General features: G+C 43.2%; 1 pseudogene; it reads right to left on the bottom strand.

The window, feature by feature from the left end:
- Window positions 1-3,907: 3,907 nt before the first annotated feature.
- Window positions 3,908-13,943, bottom strand: LOC129031575 (E3 ubiquitin-protein ligase CHIP-like; annotated as a pseudogene).
- Window positions 13,944-14,632: the final 689 nt, after the last annotated feature.

Genomic DNA, 14,632 nt, shown 5'->3' with positions numbered 1-14,632 from the left:
CTTTGAAACTGTAGCCATTATAGAGAAGTTCTATTTTCAGAAGTAAGGTTAGGCAGCCTCTCTTCCCACACTAGAGTGTAAGAGCGTTAAGATCAAGTTTGACTTTCTGTCCAGGAGGCTGGCCCTCCAGAGTTAAAGGTTACTGCTTCTCAGCCTTCCAGGCAGGGTGTGTGCACATGACAGCAGAGATGGAATGGGTTGTGGGAGAGCCGTTCTGGTCTCTGTAAACTGTGACTTCCCTCAGCCTGGCAGTAGCAGTTCTGACACTTCGACTCAGCAGGGCAGCAGAAGTACACAGCCCAGGGGCATGTCCTATTGCCTTAGTCTGAAAGAGATGGCCAACAGAGACCACATCTAATGCAGTCAATGGGCTATAGTTCAGACTTTCAACCCCTGGATGGGCAGGAATTCTGGGGCTGGCCTGCCTAGACACAAGCAATTCACCAAGTATTTTTAAATAGTTAGATGAAAACCAGACAACATCTTATGTTTCTAAAATTAATGATTTTCAACCTTGACTACACATTAGAATCAACTGGAGAGCTTTTAAAAGTCCTGATGTCGGCCGGGCATGGTGGCTCACGCCTGTAATCCCAGCACTATGGGAGGCCGAGGTGGGTGGATCACCTGAGGTCAGGAGTTTGAGACCAGCCTCAACATGGAGAAACCCCGTCTCTACTAAAAATACAAAATTAGCCGGGCTTGGTGGTACATGCCTGTAATCCCAGCTACTCGGGAGGCTGAGGCAGAAGAATTGCTTGAACCGGGGAGGCGGAGATTGCGGTGAGCCGAGATCGTGCCATTGCACTCCAGCCTGGGCAACAAGAGTGAAACTCTGTCTCAAAAATAAAATAAAATAAAAGTCCTGATGTCCAGGCCACACCCCAGACCAATTAAATCAGATTAAATCAGAATCTTTGTAGGTGGGACCTAGGCATCGGGACTTTTTTTTTTTTTTTTTTTTTTTTTTTAAAGATAGAGTTTCACTCTTGTTGCCCAGGCTGGAGTGCAATGGCGTGATCTCAGCTCACTGCAACCTCCGAATCCTAGGTTCAAGCAATTCTCCTGCCTCAGCCTCTCCAGTAGCTGGGATTACAGGCATCCGCCACCACGTACAGATAATTTTTTTTGTATTTTTAGTAGAGACAGGGTTTCACCATATTGGCCAGGCTGGTCTCGAACTCCTGGCCTCAGATGATCCACCCACCTGGGCCCCACAAAGTGCTGGGATTACAGGCGTGAGCCACCTCGCCTGGCCGGCATCAGGACTTTTAAAAGCTCCAGCTGGGCACGGTGACTCACCCTGTAATCCCAGCACTTTGGGAGGCTGAGGCAGGCAGATCACGAGGTTAGAAGTTCGAGACCAGCCTGGCCAACATAGTGAAACCCTGTCTTTACTAAAAGTACAAAAGTTAGCCGGGCATGGTGGTGCATGCCTGTAGTCCCAGCTACTTGGGAGGTTGATGCAGGAGAATCACTTGAACCTGGGAGGCAGAGGTTGTGGTGAGCCTAGATCATGCCACTGCACTCCAGCCTGGGTAACAGAACGAGACTCCATCTCAAAAATAAAAAATAAGTAAAAGCTCCCAGGGATTGAGTGCTGTGGCTCATGCCTGTAATCCCAGCCCTTTGGGAGGCATAGATGGGTGGATTACTTGAGCCCAAGAGTTTAAGACCTGCTTGGGTAACATAGTGAGACCCTGTCTCTGCACAAAGTAAAAAAAAAATTAGTGGAATGTGATGGTGCACACCTGTAGTCCCAGTTACTGGGGAGCTGAGGTGGGAGGGTCACTTGAGCCTGGGAGGTTGAGGCTGCAGTAAGCTATGATTGTGCCACTGCACTCCAGCCTGGGCAACAGAGCAAGACACTGATTCTAAACAGGATGAGGCAAGAGTTAAGTCATGCACTTAAGAATAAACTAGGTTTTTCTTCCTCTAGCAGCTAAACAAGCACTGGCCTTGAGATAAGCAATTACAGCTTGCCAACCATCAGGCACTGACTAACTGAGCCCCCCACCCCCCACCCCCCACCCCCAGCCCCCTTCCCACCAGCCGTAACTATAGCTTTGCTTGGAGATTAGATAACAGACTGATTTCAGTAACTTTCCCCCTCTCTTTCTCTCTCTCTTTGTCTCTCTCTCTGTTTTTTTGTTTTGTTTTGTTTTGTTTTGTTTTGTTTTTATGACAGGGTCTTGCTCTGTCACACAGGCTGGAGTGCAGTGGCATGATCATGGCTCACTGCACCCTGGACATCTCTGGCTCAATCAATCCTTCCACTTCAGCTTCCTGAGTAGCTGGGGCTACAGATGCACCCCACCACGCCTGGCTAACTTTTATATTTTTTGTAGCAGTCTCACTGTGTTGTCCAGGCTGGTTGTGAATTCCCGGGTTCAAGCAATTTTCCTGCCTTAGCCACCCAAAGTGTTGGGAGGGATTACAGGCGCCTGGTCTCAGTAAATTTCTCTTGTTAGGAAGGCTACCAATCAAGGACTGGTTCGGGTGAGTTTACAGAGGCTGCACAACTTGAGTGTCTTTATGTCCTGACAAGACCTTTTAATGCGTAGGTCCTAACTGTAATACATTTAAATGTTAAGTCTCCACCCCAAGGTAAACATGGGTCATCTGTAACATACATATTTGTTCAGTAGGCATACATCAGGACTATCTTCATGAATATTCATAGCTCATCCTACAACCGATTGAATATGCATGTTTGGCCAACTCAATAAACTTAAATTCCTGTCTTACCTCTCACTCCCTCTGAATGTTTGTCTCTGGTCTTTGCTGGAGGCTGTGCTTCTCAGCCTGCAGGATGGCCACTTTGCAGGCTGTCACTCTTTACAAAAAATAAAGCCTCCTTTCTAAATTTATATATCTTGTGATTTTTTAAAGTTAACATTGTTCTGTAATTATTCTTTTCATTCTTCTTGGGTCATGTTTACACATATCTACTGGATCGTGGTTGTGTGTGTGTGTGTGTGTGTGTATGTGTGTGTAATGAGACAAAACATCAATTTTGAGGATAGTTCTGGAGAAAGTGCTACCTTTACCTGCCTTAGGTTACTTTGTATTTCCACCGAAACAGGAAACAAAATGGGAGATCCATGACTCAAACTGCCCCAGGCTTTTTCACCAGCCTATAAGAGAAGAGAATATTGAGATCAGTTTGCCACCTGGGAGCTTTCTAATAGAAATGCAAAGAAAGTTAAGGGCTTTACTAAGTGGACTTCATCCCACCCCCATCACTAGGTGAGGAATTAGGTAAAGGTCTCCATCATACCTTAAGTCTTCCCTGAGAATGCCTTTAACCTTTAAACACCCTCAAAAAAGGAGCAATTTAAAGGATATATATATATCTCTCTCCTTTATATATATATTTATATATAAAATATATATATAATATAATATATATATATATATTTATATATAATATATAATATATAAATATATATTTATATATTATATATTATATATATTTATATATTATATATTTATATAACATATATCCTTTATATATATTATATAATATATAGAATATAATATATAGAATCTATATATTTATATATAATCTCTATATATTATATATTATATATTAATATATATAATCTATATATATTATATTATATATTATATTATATATATGTTTTCATGCTCACGGATTTTATTACACACAGTGGCAGCAGTGGCCCCAGCCCAGCCCACCCTCACCTGCTTTTCCAGCCCAGAATGGGGGACGGGGAGGATCACGGCCCAGCAAGAGCTATGCTGAGAGGGGAACAGTCCAGAGCCGAACAGCAGAACTTGGGGGGAAGCGGGCGGGGTGGCCAGGGACACAAACTGTGTACAGGGGCTGGGGGCTTCTGCCCAGGGCCCTCCTGGACCAGGACGCTGGACAGGGCTGGGAGCCTCAGTTGTCCTCCACCCAGCCATTCTCAGAGATGAATGCGTCAATGACCTCCTTCATGGCCAGGTTGGGGATGAACTGTTTCTGGGTTGGGGGCTCCGGTTCACGGGGTCAAAATGATCCACGCGCTGCAGGTGCTCCTCGATGTCCTTGCGGTCATAGGTGATGCCACTGGGCTTGATGCATAGCTCCCGCATCAGCTCAAAACTGATCTTACAGCACAGGTATTTGGGGATGTCGTACTTCTTCCTCTTCTCGTCCACCTGAGAGAAGAGCTCATCCATGTCCGCCATGTATTTGTCATGTGGGCGGGGGGCACCCTCACGTGCTTGGCCTCAATGCAGGCCTGCTGGGCCCGGACGTGGCTGTCGTCCTCATCACCCTCATGGTTCCGTTGGCACTCTTCAAGCTCCCTCTCACGCTCTGCCGCAATGAGCCTCGAGAGGTAGGAGTGCAGCTCGCTCTCCTGGTGGATGCGCCGTTCCTCGATGCTGTTTCAGCGCTGCTTCGCGATTCGAAGAGCGCTGGGAATGTTGTCCCCAAAATTCAGCCAATGCTTCTAGGCCAAATATTTTTTATCATTAAACTAAATATATATATATGTATGTGTATATATATATATATATGTATGTTTTTTTGAGACGGAGTCTCTGTCGCCAGGCTGGAGTGCAGTGGCGCTATTTCGGCTCACTGCAACCTCTGCCTCCCGGGTTCAAGCGATTCTCCTGCCTCAGCCTCCCGAGTAGCTGGGACTACAGGCTCCAGCCACCACGCTCAGCTAATTTTTGTATTTTTAGTAAAGACGGGGTTTCACCATGTTGGCCAGGATGGTCTTGATCTCTTGACCTCGTGATCCACTTGCCTTAGCCTCCCAAAGTGCTGGGATTACAGGCGTGAGCCACCGCATTGGGCCACGTATTTTCTATAAAGACTACTTCAGAACTAGCAGGCCTTTGATCCAACATGGCCCTGCTCCCAAATCCACTCCCTGCCCAATACACATATGGACTTTTTGTAAAAATTCACATATTCTAACTACAAGAAAAATTGTGATTATGATTTAGAAAGTCCATGGAGCTTTAGTTCACTATCACTGACTTTCATTCTTTTTACAGGATTTCTGTATTTCAGTGTAGAGCCACAAGGGAGCATGAACTTTCCTATCAGAGGGATCTAGATTTAAATCTCTGCCACTTATTTACTCTGACTACAGCTAATTTATTTAACTTTTCAGTGCCTACTTTTCTTCATCTTAAAATAGGTGCAGGGTTATTATAGCAACATTGCAATTACATGTGAAGATTTTGGTACATGATGAGTAATCAGTAATAGTGTTTAAAATTAAAGTTTTAATGTATTTTTTTTTAAACCTGAAGTTTTGTTTTGTTTTGAGACAGGGTCTCACTCTGTCACCCAGGCTGCAGTGCAGTGGCGCAATCTTGGCTTATCGCAACCTTCACCTCCTGGGTTCAAGCGATTCTTGTGCCTCTGCCTCCTAAGTAGCTGGGACTGCAGGTGTGCACCACCACACCTGGCTAAAACTTGAGGGTTTTTATTTATTTTGCATTCTCCAGTAATAATTTGTGACCATGAAGTTCTTGCACTTAACTGTAAATTCCAGGAATTCCTATCGTCTAGCCTAAGGCCTGGAAGAGGGAGGTGACCAGTAAATATTTGCCAAATCAATGTATGTGTTGGTTGTTGTACAGTGTGCTCAGAATCTGTCGTGTGAACAAATGCCTTTGCTATGTATGAAAGAATCGCAGAGCACAATCTACTGATGGATGAGGTAAATTGTAAGAATACAATTTCATGTTACTCACTAGAAAACATTAACTTGTTCTTCCCAGTTTTGGTCTGTATGCTGCTTCTTTGGGTTATGTGATAGGATGCTTCTTAAGCTCATGAGCTTCGTGGTTTTGCACCCAGACTACGTACGTTACTTACCAGCTGTACGCTTGGTTTCTCAGTTTTTTTTTCTGTAAAATGGGGATGCTAATCACCTCCATGGCACAGAGCTGTTGCTGGTGGTTAAACAAGCGAACACATGAAAGTGTTTAGAATCGTACCTGGCACATGGTGTGAATGTTAGCTCTTCCAGCCTGTCCCCTTAGTCTTCCCTGCTGGTTATTCCAGCATTCTTCTATTCCCAGGTTTAGGATGAATTGGCTCTTTTGGCTCTTTTGTTCCTGGTTAAGTGGGCTTTTGCCTGAGTGCTCTAGTGCACCAGATTTCCTTTCCAGTATTGACACTGCTCTTTCCCCAGCCACCTGACTGGCACATCACCGGCATATCTTGGGCTCTAGTCACTGGAATTGCTTTCTGTCCTCTCCTTTGCTTGCTCCTTGTTGGAACCCTCCTTTCCTAAATTAGCACATTCTAGAACCTCTCCTGTGGTTCCTGTTGAAAGTCTTTAGCCCTTTAGAAGCCCCTCTTCCCAAGTCCTCAATATACCCAGCCTGATTCAGAAGACACATTCCGCTTCCTCCCTTGTCTGCCTTCTCTTCCTGGAGCCACTACCTGCCCCCCAAGCAGAGGGCACAGTCTCAGATAAGTCCCTGCTTGGTGAAGGCAGGGTGTGGTATTATTTTTTTTTTAGACGGAGTTTTGCTCTTGTTGCCTAGGCTGGAGTGCAATGGTGCAATCTCGGCTCGCTGCAACCTCCGCTTCCTGGGTTCAAGCCATTCTCCTGCCTCGGCCTCCCGAGTAGCTGGGATTACAGGCGCCCGCCACGACATCTGGCTAATTTTTGTATTTTTAGTAGAGATGGGGTTTCATCATGTTGGCCAGGCTGGTCTTGAACTCCTAACCTCAGGTGATCCACCCCCGCTCAGCCTCCCAAAGTGCTGGGATTACAGGCACGAGCCACCATGCCCGGCCAGGGTGTGGTATCTAAATATTGTCTGGAATGAGAGTAGATCATTTGGCTCCTTGCTTTCACAAAAACAAACAAACAAACAAACAAACTCTGTAAACTGAGGGCAGCCTGGGGCTGCAGGCTAGGAAGGACAGCCTAGGGCTCTGCTCTGAACTGCAGTTTGGGCTTCCCACCTTTGGTTAGCTTGGTTAGCTCAATCTGACCTGCAAGTATTTCACCGTGGATTCATAGCATGTGTGAGGAAATGTTTATTTCCAATTCCCTGACAGCGTAATCTATAATATTACAAACAAAAACAAAAACAAAACCCAAAACCCAAGAAGTTGGCTACAGAGAGTCCTGAAAAGAAGAAAAAAAAACCCCAACAGAGTGGTTATTTGCTAACAAGAAAGCAAACACGTAAAAGGAGGGAAAAAAAACATAGCTATTGCCAAGAAGTGGCAAAAACTGGGTTTCCTAATCGGTTCCTCCTTTTATCCTTTTGAGGATTATTCCCATATGTGACTGTCATGCTTTTCCTCAGCATTCTCAGACTGGGCATTTGTCTGTCATGTGACCATAGCAGACCATTCCGACTCCCTGGGCTTTCTCAGACACAAACAGTAGAAGGAGGGTCACTTGCTTCGGCCTTCTCTCTAGACTCCCCCAAGTTAAAAGGCCTGTATCTTTCAATTCTAAGGCTGGGAATGATAAAGGCTAGAAACTCACTCTGCTTCCTTGTTCAACAAGGCTGAACTTCTCCAAATTTATTATAACTTTCAGAGAGAGACAGTGAAGGAAAGGGAGGGAGAAAGATGAGAGAAAAAGAAGGAAAAGGAGACAGAGGAAGAGGGTAGGGACTAAGATGTCTGTGTGCCCCTATATAATTTTAAAAGCAAATTTCTAAGAATTAGTTTATGTGCCCTTTTTAGAATTCCATATGACATTAAATTTGAGGAAAAAATATGTCTAAAGTATATATTGGGAATGTCATGGCATGAAGGTCAAAAGGTTATTTAAATGAGCATGAAAAATCTTCTACTGGTGTACTAAATTCCTACTGTGTATTTTATAAGATCTTCATTAAAATCATAAGACTAGGAAAACACTATTTCCAACTATCGATAAGCAGCAATTTATCAATTTTAGAGATAACCATCAAAGAGATTCCCTGCACAAAGTTATCTTACAATGAGTTTTCAAACTGTGCCCCTTGGGGCATTAAGATAGCAGGGGGAAAGAGTTTTGAGGGTGCTGGTCTGCGTGGAGGTGTGCCGCTTACAATACTAGAATGCATGCTTCCTTTCCTGACTCTGCGTTGTGTAATGGTCATGCTGGGAGCATTTACACCACAGAAAGCAGCAAACCTCCAAATCCATTTCTCTTAGAGAGCTCCTTGTTAAACATTTACCAGCAAAACTGATGCTTTTATTTGTATTTCTAGGGAATTATTTCTTCTAGGGAATTATTACCAGATCTGCTTTTATTGCTTTTATTTGTATTTCTAGGGAATGTCTGTGTAAAGCATAGCTTTTTTTTTTTTTTTTTTTTTTTTTTTTTTTTTTTTGAGACGGAGTCTTACTCTGTTGCCCAGGCTGGAGTGCAGTGGCAGTTCATCAGTGAGCAATCTCAGCTCACTGCAGCCTCCGCCTCCTGGGTTCAAGTGATTCTCCTGCCTCAGCCTCCTGAGTATCTGGGATTACAGGCATATGCCACCACGCCAGGCTAATTTTTGTATTTTTGGTAGAGATGGGGTTTCACCATGTTGGCCAGGCTGGTCTTGTACTCCTGACCTCAAGTGATCCACCCTCTTGGCCTCCCAAAGTGCTGGGATTACAAACATGAGACACCACACCCAGCCAAGCATAGTTTTTGAAAAAGGTTTTATGGATACAAAAAGTTTGAAAACCATGCCCCAGTTGGATATTTTCCTTTTTCCAAGTTAACATACATAGTGAATATTATAATTTGAAGAACAATGAATCATTTCACATCACTATTTAAGAGACTGCATTAATTTTATTATTTATTAAAACTATAACATTACATATACTACATAAACTAAAACTATTACATTACATACCACTAGCATTCTAATAACTATATAAAATGATAGGTTAAAGTACTTTAAAATGTTCTAAGATACATCAGAAGAAAGAAAAACTCTTGGTTGTAAACTTGGAGTTTAGTAAATTTAGCCTTATTGGATTAGTCAGTTAAGTAATTATAGAAATGGATTTGTTCCAGAAAAAATGCTACTCCTCTATATTTTATGGACCAGAGAGCAATGTCAATATTTAAGTTCTTGCTAACATTTTTGTTCCTTTTGTGTTCTGGTATTGGAATACTGTATTGACTTATCCCACATTACTTTTGGTTTTCTGATATTTTCTTCACCTGCTTGCTGTAGTGGCTCCCTAAAATTGCATTTTGAGAACTCACCATCAACTATGTTATAATAAAGTGTTGGTAATTTAATCATGAAATCACTCTTCCTTAGGTCACCACCCCACCCTTCCCAGCTCCTTTCTCAGGCTTTTCCAGGTCAGATTTCAGGTCACAATATAGCTATTTTTTACTTTCTTCTCTTATCCCAAGAGGCTAACTGGTGTAGGAAGATGCCAAAACCGGGCTTGGGCTTAAGGGGAGGGAGAGAACCCATTTAGAGTATAAATTGTGTACTTTGGCCTATTAGCCAGAGATCTCTGTATTGGGATTTTAGGTGTATGGTTCTGGCTTAGTCAGCTAGGGATGCCATAACAAAATACCACAGACTGGGTGACTTAGACAATAGGATTTGTTTCTCACAATTCTGGAGGCTGGGATATCAAAGCCATCAAAGAGATAGCTGATTTCGCTCCCTGGTGAGGGCTCTTTTCCTGTCTAGTGCGAAGCCACCTTCTCCCTGTATCCTTACATGGGGGCTGGGGTGGGGTGGGGAGGAAGAAAGTTCTCTGCTGTTCCCTCATAAGGGCACTTATCCCATTATGAGGGCCCCGCTATCATGACATCTAAACCCTCATCACCTCTGCCAAAAGACAAAGTTACAACAAATTTAGTTTAAAGATCAAATTGGCTTTTATTAGCAATTCACAAATAAGAGAGCATCTCATTTAACAATTTAGAAAAGGCACTCTGCTAGGCATGACAGAGCAGTTTATTTTTGTAAGGTGGGAACAAGGAAACAATGATTTAAAAAAATTTTAAATATACTTTTTAAAAAATAATAAAGACAGAGTTTCATGCTGTTGCTCAGGCTGGTCTCGAACTCCTGGGCTCAAGTGATTCTCCAACCTTGGCCTCCCAAAGTGCTGGGATTACAGGTTTCAGTCGCTGTGCCCAGTCAAACAATAATTTTTAAGAAAGAGGAATGGTTAACATCAGGTTACTTCATCAGGTTACCTTTCCTTGTAAGCGTTAAAGTAGAGGGAACTTCCTTTTCTTGCCAGCTCAGGTTGACTGGGGCCTTTCTGATTGGTAGCTGTGAACCTTCTGTTTTCGGGATAACACTCTGTTAGGGGTTTTCCCTGCTTCCTTAAAGTTTTAGTTTGATTATGTGGCATGAGTGACTCCATTTTGGTCTAGCCTTTTGGGGCCTAGCATAGAAGCTGTCTGTTACTGGGGCAGCCCTGATGAAATAACTGGGAAAGTTCCTTTTTTAAATGTTTTCCTTTAGTCGCTTTATTTATAGACACAGCTGCTTAAAGAAACCAGACAGGCCAGAATGGCGCCAGAGCTTTTTGACCCCTGGCAAGATACCAGAAGGAGATAAGACCTGCTAACCAGCACAAACTGGGACAGTGATCCCTCGTTGCCTTCAGATCATTAACATATCATTATAATGCTAAAATCCCTCCCCTAAAAGAAAAATCTCTTCCATTTTCTGTACATGCATTGTATGAAGATGTATGTTTTTGAATTAAGCCTGTGTGTCTGGAGTCCCACCCTGCACATGCTAACATCCCTCTCCCTCCCCATACCCAGTCCCTAAAGTACCCATAACTTCTATTGTTCAAGGAGAAGGGGCATTTAGAGCGAGAGCCTCCCCTTCTGCCTTCTTGGCCAGTGAATAAAACCTGATTGCCTTTTCCAACTGGACATTCTTCCTTTGCCATCAGTACAAAGTGGGGAAAGAACTCAGTTTACTGGCAACAAGTCCAAACCAATGGCCTCATGTAAATTTTATTTAATACCTCCCAAAGGTCACCTCTCCAAATACCATCACACTGGGGGTTCGGGCTTCAATATACGCATTTTGGAGGGGATACAATTCAGTCCATAGCAGGCTCTTTGATTTCCCATTTCTCATTGATTCTGAGTATCTTTCCCAGGTAACTGCTGGGAGGAGAGGTGCCTAGGTCAATGCAGGAGTTAAATACTTTTGGTTGGTTGTCTTAACAGCATGAATTTCAAGCAGAGCTTCTAGGAGTGGCTGCTCAGTTTTGGACTGCAGTTACCTGCCCCCATCTCTCCCTTGGCCGGGCTCTAATGCAGGGCATCTTTTCCTAACGTATACAAAGGCATGTTTCTGGCTTGTTTTTTGAACGGATTCCAAATCTTACAAGTGTAACAGTAACGATCCCATTAGGTACACAGATTCTGACCCAATTTCCTAGGACTGAAAAAAAAAAAAGAATGATTTTGAGAGGTGAAAATAAATCAGTCCTCATGTCACGCAGCTGAGGTTCTCTCTCTTCCCTGAGAGTGAGTTTTTTTTTTGTTGGGACACTTTTCCACATCTCACACATACCCTGTTCCCCCACTCCCTACTCATTTGCCGGACTTGTCTGGATATGTTTGACTTTAAGTAGCACACCCAGTCTGAGTCCATTGTCAAGGGCCCCTCGAGGCCTCTGCAAGGCCTGCCCTGCCAGTTTGACAAACATGCCCAGGCATGCTTGAATTCCAGCAATGGACAACAGATTTTCCACTATACAAATAAAGGGAGGAAGCAGGCAAAGAAGTACCGCAGAGGTCCAGGAAAAGAGAGGGAGAGCACAGTGCCACTGTGCCACTGCCTGCCTCAGGTTCTCTTTTGATTTGTATTTTTAATGGTAAATTTTGGTACAAAAGTTGCCATATACTCGGCGGTCAGCCTTTCTCCTCTCCACATCTTGGGCCATAAGTCCTTGGCGTGTCGGGTTCTATTTCCTTCCTGGTCTATATGTAGTGCTCACCAAAAATGCTTAAGACACATGCCTGATGATGAAAAAAAATTCTATTTAAGGAATGGTGACCAAAAATGAACTTAGATGCGAAACTAAAACAAACAAAAAGCTTTTCACTTTGCTTTGAACTGGGCACACTCTTTTAACAGTAGGACACTTCCTGCGTGTAATATAGCTCTGCTGTGACCAGTTTCACCACGTCTGTTCAATGACTGCCTTGGGAACCAGATCAATCGTGGTCTGCCCTTTAAAGGTAGCATCACTAATTCCTGCTGCCAGCCTCAGCTCAGACACAATGGAGAAACAATTCGCCAATGTTAGACTTAATCACATTGATCTATTTTTCTGTAGCTCTGGTCTTTGCAAGAAACAATGAATGTACAGCCAAACTCACTTAAATGTGATTATGTCAGCCGTTCTATTATCTCTGTATCTTGTATTTTGGGGGCTGTTTATGATATATCATAGCAGATAATAGAAATTTGAATTTTGTAGTGTTTCTTTAAAAGTAGCCAGATGAGCAAGTACATGAAATGACTACAAAGAGTCCATTTCAAATCTTGTTGAAGGTCATAATAAAGATGGTTTGTCTTATAATCTCTTACCAACGGAGGTGTTGGGGAAGAAAAAAAATCCCCCTTCCAACAACTAAATTAGTTAGGGTGGCCTCAATCTCTCATCATCCACATTGATCAATATTCTCACTACTTCTTTATTTTCATGAAAAATGGGGAGGGACAGTGCAATCCTATCATCTCCACATTTATACAAGGAGTTCTTGAGAGTTAAGGCAGAATGCAGTCCTCCGGGTCCCTTTATGTGGTCAAATAACCCACAATTTTTGGCTGGCCTCACCCAGTCTTCGTTGATTCCCTTTCCCTTGCAACTGTAGGTGCAGCCATGGGACCAAGTTCTGGCCAAAGGTTTCCAAGTGGAAGAGAGCTTCTGGGAGCCTTCCTTGATGGGCAGCACACCCTTTGCCTCTCCACGCCTTCCTGCTTCCTGCTGCTTAAAGCTTGAGTGCTGTAACCATGGAGCATGAGCATGCCATGCACAGCTGAACAGCAAGACAGAGGACCTTGGGTCCCTCAAAACATGAATCACTGTATCGGTCCTAGCCCCACCACTCAGACTTTTGTGTGAGAAAGAAATTTAACCCGTGACTCAAAACAACAAGTTTATTCTATTTTTTTTTTTTTTTTTTTGAGATGGAGTCTCACTCTTTTGCCCAGGCGGGAGTGCAGTAGTGTGATCTCAGCTCACTGCAACCTCCCCCAAGCGATTCTCCTGCCTCAGCCTCCTGAGTAGCTGGGATTACAGGCACACGCCATCACACCTGGCTAATTTTTGTATATTTAGTAGAGATGGGGTTTCATCATGTTGGTTAGGCTGGTCTCGAACTCCTGACCTTGTGATCCGCCTGCCTTGGACTCCCAAAGTGCTGGGATTACAGGCGTGAGCCACTGTGCCCAGCACAAGTTTATTCTTGATCACACCACATGTCCATTGCTGGTCAGCAGGGGGACTCTGCTCATTGCGGGTATTCAGAAAGCCAGGCTGACAGTGTCCATGTCAACCAATGCTTCCACCATTGCTGACAAAGACAAAAGGAATGTAGTGAATTGTATACTGATAAGGCTTGGAGCTGAAAATAACACATGCCATTTTGCTGACTAATGCAAGTCACATACCATATCTAACTTCTAACTTCAAAAAGGTAGGCAAGTAGTCTATTTGCCCTAAAAGCAGGAGAACCAGAATGTGTGGATAATCCCAATAATGACTATAATTTCTATCTTACCTAAGCCACTGTTATTTTGGGTTTTCAGCCAATTGCATCTGCACTGAATCCTAATTAAGATAGGAATGATCACATCAATGCTGTGATAACTACGTCCTGTGAAGAAGGCTGTCACTGGGTGTACACCTTATACTCTGAAGGATTTGCAGAGGTCACTCCCTGCGGCTTTTCTGAGAAAGAAGAAGCCACATCTTTCTTAAGATCCTCAGTCATCCTTCAATCATTGACATCTACTACACTGGAGGCAAATCACTAAGAATTCCTATTCCTAAAGTTCAGGCTACCACCTCTAGCTCCTTCTAAGTCTAGGAAATATTCCCTATTCTTTTGAAAACACAACTCTAGTCTTTTTCTATTCTGCTTTGTTCCGGCATTCAAATCTTAGTTCTTGAGATCTGTCATCTTTCCCAGAGGCTCTAAATATGTCCTTACCTCCTTCAATTTGGCAAATATCTCACTTGACCCTATGATACTTTCCAAATCTATAGACAAATGAGTCGTTCTATACCTATTGTCTTATTGTTTTCCTTTTCTGAGACCCCTGTGATGAGGCTTCTGTTTGTACCATTCTACTTAGACTGTCTAAAAAGCCATTAATGGCTTTTATCAAGAAGCGTTTGTCTAAAACTCTGGAATTTCCTGGAAACATGCTTTCGTATATTTCATATAGTGGGATGGATAACAGCAGATAAAAACAGTCATGGGTTTAGTAAAACATAGTAGAGCCCTTTCTGCATTTGGGTCGTATGGGAATGCCTTCTGATCTGCTACAGGTAAAATCATGTCTGTCTGCTCCTGCCCCAAAACACAGGAGCCATCTGCAGTACAAGGCTGACATATTTATTTATTTTGCAACACACACATTCGATCTTTTTTCTTTTTTTTTTTTTTTTGAGACGGAG

The sequence above is a fragment of the Pongo pygmaeus genome, chromosome 11 (assembly GCF_028885625.2).
Source record: "Pongo pygmaeus isolate AG05252 chromosome 11, NHGRI_mPonPyg2-v2.0_pri, whole genome shotgun sequence".
Taxonomy (NCBI): Eukaryota; Metazoa; Chordata; class Mammalia; order Primates; family Hominidae; genus Pongo; species Pongo pygmaeus.
This window is presented reverse-complemented; position numbering and strand designations above follow the sequence as displayed.